Here is a 7,866-nt window from a genome sequence, read left to right on the forward strand (position 1 = left end):
ATGGATTTTAGGTGTTCGTTTAACAGTGAGGATGAAGACTCGGTTGGGAGTGCCTCTGATGATAGTTGCGGACATTATTGTGCGAGTGATGATGAATACGACGACGAAAAAAACCTCGAGTGGAATGAGGGCTGAAAAAGCGGGGAAAAAAGTGTAGGGGGTGCCGATGATGGTAATGGGTCAGGTGATCCAGATGATGCAGCAGAGAATGGTCTCCGCCGACCAGTCAGTGCGAAGGACTTCTTGGGAAAGGAGTTTGCAACGGAGGAGGATGCTTATGCTGCCTACAAGGAATTCGCTAAATTAAGGGGTTTTGGAGTTCGGAAGGGAGATGTAGCTCGTGTGAATGGGGTGTTGATTAGGAGAGACTTTTTCTATCATCGACAAGGTACAAGACATCCTAAGTACTACGACCGTCCTGAGCGACTAAGGGAGGAGAGGTTGGAGAGTCGCACGGACTGTAAGGTAAAGTTGAAGATTTACTATGATATGCAGCATAGTGTGTGGAGGGTCAGGACCATCGTGGACGAACACAACCACGAGCTTGCTCCAGCAGTGTTCGCACGTCTCCTTCCTAGTCATCGGAAGATGAGTGACGGTGACAAGGCACAGGTGGATAGTTTCAAGCAGTTTGGGATCGCCACATCGAAAATAATGGCTTACATAGCGGGGCAATCTGGTGGGTATGGCATTCTCCGATTCACAAAATGGGATCTGTATAATTATGTTCACGGGCAAAGGGTTGCGCGAATATCCGATGGCGACTATCAGTTACTTGGAGGGAAAGGCAAATGCTGACATGAGGACGGTGGCCCGATACACACGGACCCTGGACAATCGTTTGGGTAGCCTAATTTGGGCTGACGGTGAGATGATGACAGATTATCAGCTATTTGGTGATGTCTTGGCTTTTGATTCGACGTACCAATCTAACAAGTACAGGAAACCATTGGTGGTTTTCTCCGGGTCAAATCACCACAAACAGACATCAATATTAGGGTTCGCGTTGCTAGAGGATGAAGAGGTCCACACTTATAGGTGTGTGTTGATGAACCTGCTCGATGTTATAGGGAAAAAGAAGCCGTGTGTAGTAGTGACCGATGGGGACAAGGCAATGCGCACTGCAATTGCAGAGGTGATGCCGACAACGACACATAGAATCTGTGGTTGGCACTTGGAGAAGAATTGCGTCCAACGGGTGAAAGAAGCAGAATTTCACAAGGTGTTTAGGAAAGCGATTTATGAAAACTTTGAAATCATTGAGTTTGAGGAGTACTGGAAAGCATCCGTCGAGTCACTTGCCTACATGATAACAATTGGGTTAAGTCCACGTATGAATCTAGAGAAAGTTGGGCAATGGCGTACCTTAGGGGAACCTTTTGTGCGGGATACAGGACGACCTCAAGATGTGAAGGGATTAATGCTTTCATTAAGGGCTTCCTTAAATCAACTGATAGCATTTTGGAACTTGTGCATAGTTTAGATCGAGTTGTAAAGGACTATCGGAATAATGAAGTAACAGCCCAACTCTACTCCACGTACTATAGTCCGGTGCTGACCACTGGTCATGTTTCGATCAAGCGGTTTGCATCGAAGGTGTATACAAGAGCAGTGTTTAAAGAAGTGAAGAAACAAATTAAGGTTGTGGCTACGCTATTATTTCGGGGCAAGGACAGTATCAGCACAACAACTGTGTACACATTCTCGCGAATGGGAAAACCTAACAGAACACACAAGGTATTGTTTGACCCGAACAAGGAAAAAATAGAGTGTGAGTGTTCGATGTGGAACAATAAAGGGATTCCTATAGTCATATCTTCTGTGCGATGAAGTACGAGGGTTTGGAAGAAATACTGCCTGGTCTTATTTTGAGAAGATGGTGCAAGGATGCAAGGGATTGTAGATCAACCCCCGTTGATAGTAAAGATGGCCCTGAAGGCCGTTTGCTTCGATATGGTACCCTATGTGGGGCAATGAGTTTAGTTGCAGAACTTGGGGCTGAAGATGCTGTAGAGTTTGTTGTGGCTGGGGATGGGATTGCCAATCTCACCGAAGTGCTTTAGCGGAGATTTCTTGACAGGGTTGGGAGCAAACTTGGTCTATCGCCATTGTCCAGGATCAAGGACACCGTCGTATTAAAGACAAAGGGGGCACCGAGGAAGGGAAAGGAGTCCAAACCGGTTAGTCAGGGTGAGAGGGCGCCAAAGAGATCTAGATGACGTTGTACCAACTGTGGGGTTGCTGGTCACACGAAGAGGACTTGCACATGGCACCGGAGAGAGGGTGTTACGGGGACTGATGGTGCAGGCGATCCAATTTACGTTGAGCATGGTTCGCATGATGCAGTTCCCCCTTCCGCAACGCCACAGACCCGTCATTGTCACACAAACGAGGTAAGTAAGCGGTCTCATGTAGATTCGAAAAAAGTGGGTAACGTTGTTTGGTTAATTGCCGGAATGTGATGCCTGAAAACAAAGGATTCATTGCAAGGTAAAAATAATATTTGATACAATATGGCTATGTCAATTGGAGGAGTATAAATGTCGGATATAAAGAAGCGTGACTTTTCAACTACCTTGAAATGTTATGTGATTTTGGTAGAAAAGAATTTAACATAGTTGGTATAGTTTTTGCATAGTGTTGCTGCTTTTCGTTCTATGAGTCCCGTGTTACCTCTTGTTGACCTTAGCATACCTTTTGTAACTCATACACCAGCTATTTTTGCATTACAATGTTTGAGTCGTGTTGATTTGCAGATTCTGCAATGTTGCAGTCAGGTAGATAAAACAATTGTCACTGTACAAAAAACCGTCTCTGTATATGTATGCATAAGCCTCTCGAGATTAACCTACCTTGAGTGTGCACTTTATAGTCGGCAGTAGCCAAAATAACAGGTTACATAGGATATTTCTTGATGCTTACATAACATGACATGAATCGTTGAAAATATTAAATGCAGTGTTATAACAATTACTTGGGCGTACATTAGATGACCCGAAATCCTTGACAATTGATCATGTATGTGAAAATGTTATGCTTGATTAGGAGGGAATGCAATCGGAGAGCGGCAACCCTAGTGACGCTCTCCCGGCGCATGCAGATGGGACGACTCCGTCTATCGCTCACAAGTGTGGCAGTCCATTTTGCCGCAACCCCGTCGGTGTTAGGGGTGGCGGCGCTAACTTCTTCCTCAGCGGGCAACACATCGAGTAATTTTATGCCATTCAAAATTGCTTAGGGCACATAGGTCAGCCGTCTGAATAGGCTGCCAGCCCCAGCTTAGGAAACCCCAATGCGTGGACAAATGAGGATGTGTTTGAGAGGTGGTTGACACAGGTACAGTTCGGAGAACCCGATTTCGATACTACTTATTATGTGCTTTTATTCTCCTGTCTTGCGGTATTAATTGTTTTATAGAGTACTTTTTGTGGCCTTACACAGAATGTTGTTGGTAGAATGGCCGGCAACGGAAAACCTGGAAGTGTTCCCAAGCAATGGGGCGGGCGATTGCTGCCAGTGAAGCACCCGTTTGAGTGTTGCTGTCTGTTGGGAGCCAACCACCCCCAGGAACAAGTTGTATTCTGTTGCTTTCCATATTATTTTACAGGAGCAATATCAGTTCTGTGCATGTGTGTGGTGATCATGTCAAGTTTGTGTCTTGTATTATGTATACTCTGGTCAAATTTCTTCTTCCTTCGTGAGTTGGGTCAGTGTTTATGCAAACTAAAGAAATATAACAGGTGTGTATTTGATTGGTGACATGTAAACAGGTATCACAGACAAAACATGTGTTAGTAGTTTGATTGAAAGAATTTTGCGTTCTCTTACTTTCATCTTTCCAGGTGATTTAGTGGTTTTTGTTTCGTATGCATAGGAACCAAAGGACCATGTGTGTCGGCCCAACATTTAGTAAGGTTAGCCCACAAAAAATTGAAAGAAAGTGAAAAATGAATGTCGATCATGACCAAAGAAGAAAGAAGAAATAATTCATTTGAACTAGAAGGAAAATGTGGAATTGGGGATAGTTGTGAATGAAATTGGGTTTTAGTGTGTCGCGCTCCTAGCACAATTAATGTTTCTTGGAAGGTGGTTGTTGGTGTTTCTTTCTTCTGTGTGGGTGTATCCGGTCCAAGGCCAAAATATGTTACACTGACAAGTGATAACTCATGATGCTGCTAATATGTGCCGCGTTCAGAATCGGAAAAAAAAATTAATATTGATTGCCTTTTAATGTGCAGTGTTCATGAAAATGAAGTTTTCAGGCGCGGATCATTTTCATGCAAACTCCTATTTGTCATTTGCAATTAAAACACACACTTCGGTATACAATACACTAGTGCATACAATCCCAAAAAAGTTGAATTATGTGCAGCACGGTTTCAGTCATCGCGCTTCATGCAGACGCCGAATGGGCAACAAGTTTAGGATATATACAGAATAACAGGACGGCGGTAGTTATGTTTCACACTGTACAATAAAAAAATAATGTCGAAAATTCATCTCCGGTTTATCGTGAAACATTCAGGGCTCGAGCAAAAAATTAAGGTCCCTGATTGGCGCCAGAGCAAAAGTATTAACCATTGGTCGAGTCCAACGACAATGTTTACATGGCTAGGTTGACTTTCTCTCTCAGTGTGCAAATGCCTTTGCGACTACCTCATGTGCAACGTTGTGTGACTTCAGCACTAAATCCACAGCTAACTGCATCTGCGTCACACTATTCACATGCTGAAACAAATGGCGAAACAGGCAGACCAAAATTATTACCAACAAGAAACACTACTACAAGCATACACGTAAGGAACTATAAAAACGTTTCAGTTAATCACACGGCTTAGCATACCTGTACTACATAATATTTCTATAAGTGCTCTCGAATCATCCATTGGGCGACCCATACGCCGCAGTACATGCTATTTAGGCACACAGTTAAGGTTCGGAATTTTGGCATTAATGGAATCAACTTTGTAATAAATGACAGGAATCAATATAAGATATATCATTGTTGATGCAACAAAATAAGAGACCACTTTCACGTTGAATTTCACATTCATTCAGAGTAATCTGCATTCTCAAGAATGCTCTTCAGTCTTCATCGTTGAGAGGAATGATTTTTTCACGGTAATCTATATTCTTTAGAATCCCCATCTTGTGGTCATGAAATTCCCACGTTAACTTGAAATCACCTTGTAAATTCTAAAATCATCATGGTCATGAGATGGCAATTCATTATGCTCGATAACATATAACTACTTAGCAAGTTAGTTATGCACTGTATCAAATAAAATATGAATGCAGCAGTGGTAATCCAAACAGAATCGATTGTTTTAATACACACGTAGAACATATGATTAAAAATGAAAATTTTAAACTTATATCTGTTAAGTTAATTATTATACGGTGTAGACACACTTATGAATGGCATGCAAAGGCATCTAAGTAAAATCTGCTAATGGGTAAACATTCAGACGAGGGGAGAAAAAACTTAGGTGGGTGATTCATGATCATGAATTTGAAACTTTAGGACTGAGAATGAAAATTCTCCTTTACTAACTTTATTCGAGATTTCAAAACAAGAGAACAGTTTGTAAAGTTTAGAAATTTACATCATTTTCATGTTTGATTATTATCATGTTATTTCTGATCAATCTGAAATTGCATAGCTATGGAAAATAAGATGTTACTTTTCTCACGTGCGAATAATCACCAGGGGAAACCAAAGTGATGCAAACTTTGTCACATTTTGTTATAATCTTTAGTCTTTTCCATTATAGGATGGGAACACGTACATGAGATGCTACTAGGAACGCATGAGATATGAAATGCCATGTACTTACGAGTTCCCCTTTTGTTGAGGTACATCCGGCTCTTCGAATTCAAATGCGAAAAACCTAAGACGCAGCGCCCCCCGCCCGACAACCACGACTTTCCTAACGTCAGTCCCTCGAGATACAATGCCTATAAAACACGAGTATATTGCACAATCATATTCATATGCGTGAAATATCACGTTGTCCAGATGTCACAGTTTCACAACGAAATCGTTGCTTACCACTCGCATCATCCCTGGTTTCCTTGCATCGGCTTGATGCGTGTCCCGAAGTGAGTTGAGATAGATCAACTTCATCCGTGGCACATCAATAATAATTAGGTACCAGTGCCGATTACACCACATCGACTGATAAATCTAAACAAACCCCGCAACCCACAACAGCCAGTCGTGAAACTTATCCATCCAAGTGATCAACAAAAAAAATGGGAGTTGTGTACATACCCTCATCACACAATCCACCTTGCTCCGTATGTACTTTTTACGTATGGATGTCATGTTCCCAGACGTCATGGACCGATTGTCGATTGCAGCTTGCTAACAGTTGCATACACTCACATCGTTAGAGAATTCGGTCTTCCAAGGACAGGATCAAATCCCTAAAAAAATTATCGACACAAAACCTCTACTATTCGTTTACTTGACCGAAAACTAATGAACAGAGCAGTGAAATCATGAAAGTTAGCCTTCAGAATGCACAAGTGGAATCACTATTCTTCGTAACTCCTAAGCTAACGTACAAAGAGCATATATCAAATGCATTTATCGGGAAAGGAGAGTCACTTCTTAATACTCATGCTGCATACAGTTGGATAATATGCTTTAACACTAACTTGCTGATTTATATGGTAGTGTTAATAATTTCGAGTAGGAAAAATTTTCTGTCACGGGTTTGCAAAAAAATCTCAGCATTCTATAAGTGAATTCAAGGTAATTAAACAACTCAAAATTAGGGTAACTAATAGAGCAACTGCTGAACATCACGTCATTCATTTTTTGTACAGAGTGAAGTGGCCGGTCTTACCATAATACTTGTGGGTAGGAACCAATGTTGTCGCTCGGAGGTAGTTATGAGCATGTGAACCACAACATTAAGGACCTGCATTATTCTGCGCACAGAAAACCTCGTCAGCAGGATTTACAGAGCTAACAAAGTCAGGTTGGCATTCGTTGGAATGATTTGTGCAGTTAATAATGTTTACTCGCATCATCAACAACTTCACATTTTGGAACCAAGGTAAGATGCGCTCCCAATAAGTATGTTAACAAAATTTTAATAATTTAATTAATACATCAAAAAGTATATTAATTAAGAAGTATTTTTTTGTTATCTCAGTATGTTGACAATGTTACGTTTAATGTTTAGTACTAGTGCCTTGTCAAAGATTTCGTAACTATCACATTATATATTATTGATGAATAAAAAACTACATCTCAGTATATAATTGTGTGATAGATAAAGTAATTATTATGCGTAACACTAAAACTAAATTAATTAAAATAATAAAAATAAAAAACGATACACATCTATATATATATATACACATCAATTTTATGAAAACTATTAAATACTAATAATATCTTCTATATTTGGAAAATCAAACTTAGTTTTAGTTAATTAACTGATTGGCTAGAGGGGCGACACTTGTTATTATTAGTTTATCTGTTTCTTTTATTTTTATTATGAGTAAATCTAACTTGTCAAAGTCTAATAGATTAAATTCATATAGCATAATAATTTTATTTTGATATGTTATTATTTAATAATATAAACCTTTTCAACGCATGAATAATTTTGTTTTCAAATAGGACCGTGCCTATGCACACGCCACGTGGCTAATCGTACACCAGTGGATAGTGTTAAGTACCTTTCTGGAAGATCTTGGCTAAAGATGTAGGTTGTTACGGCCAACTCCAGCCCAGACAAATTCATCCCGTCCTTCGAACGGAAGACAAGGTTCATTATCTACAAGATATAGTTTAGGTTACCGATAACTCACATAATAGATCACGTTATTCAATAATAAGATTTGGCA

General features: G+C 40.4%; 1 pseudogene; it reads left to right on the forward strand.

Annotated features, from left to right (window-relative positions):
- LOC148569101 (protein FAR1-RELATED SEQUENCE 5-like) lies at positions 1–4,478 on the forward strand (annotated as a pseudogene).
- Positions 4,479–7,866: the final 3,388 nt, after the last annotated feature.

Source organism: Arachis ipaensis, chromosome B4 (genome assembly GCF_059453495.1).
Source record: "Arachis ipaensis isolate K30076 ecotype BB chromosome B4, ASM5945349v1, whole genome shotgun sequence".
Taxonomy (NCBI): Eukaryota; Viridiplantae; Streptophyta; class Magnoliopsida; order Fabales; family Fabaceae; genus Arachis; species Arachis ipaensis.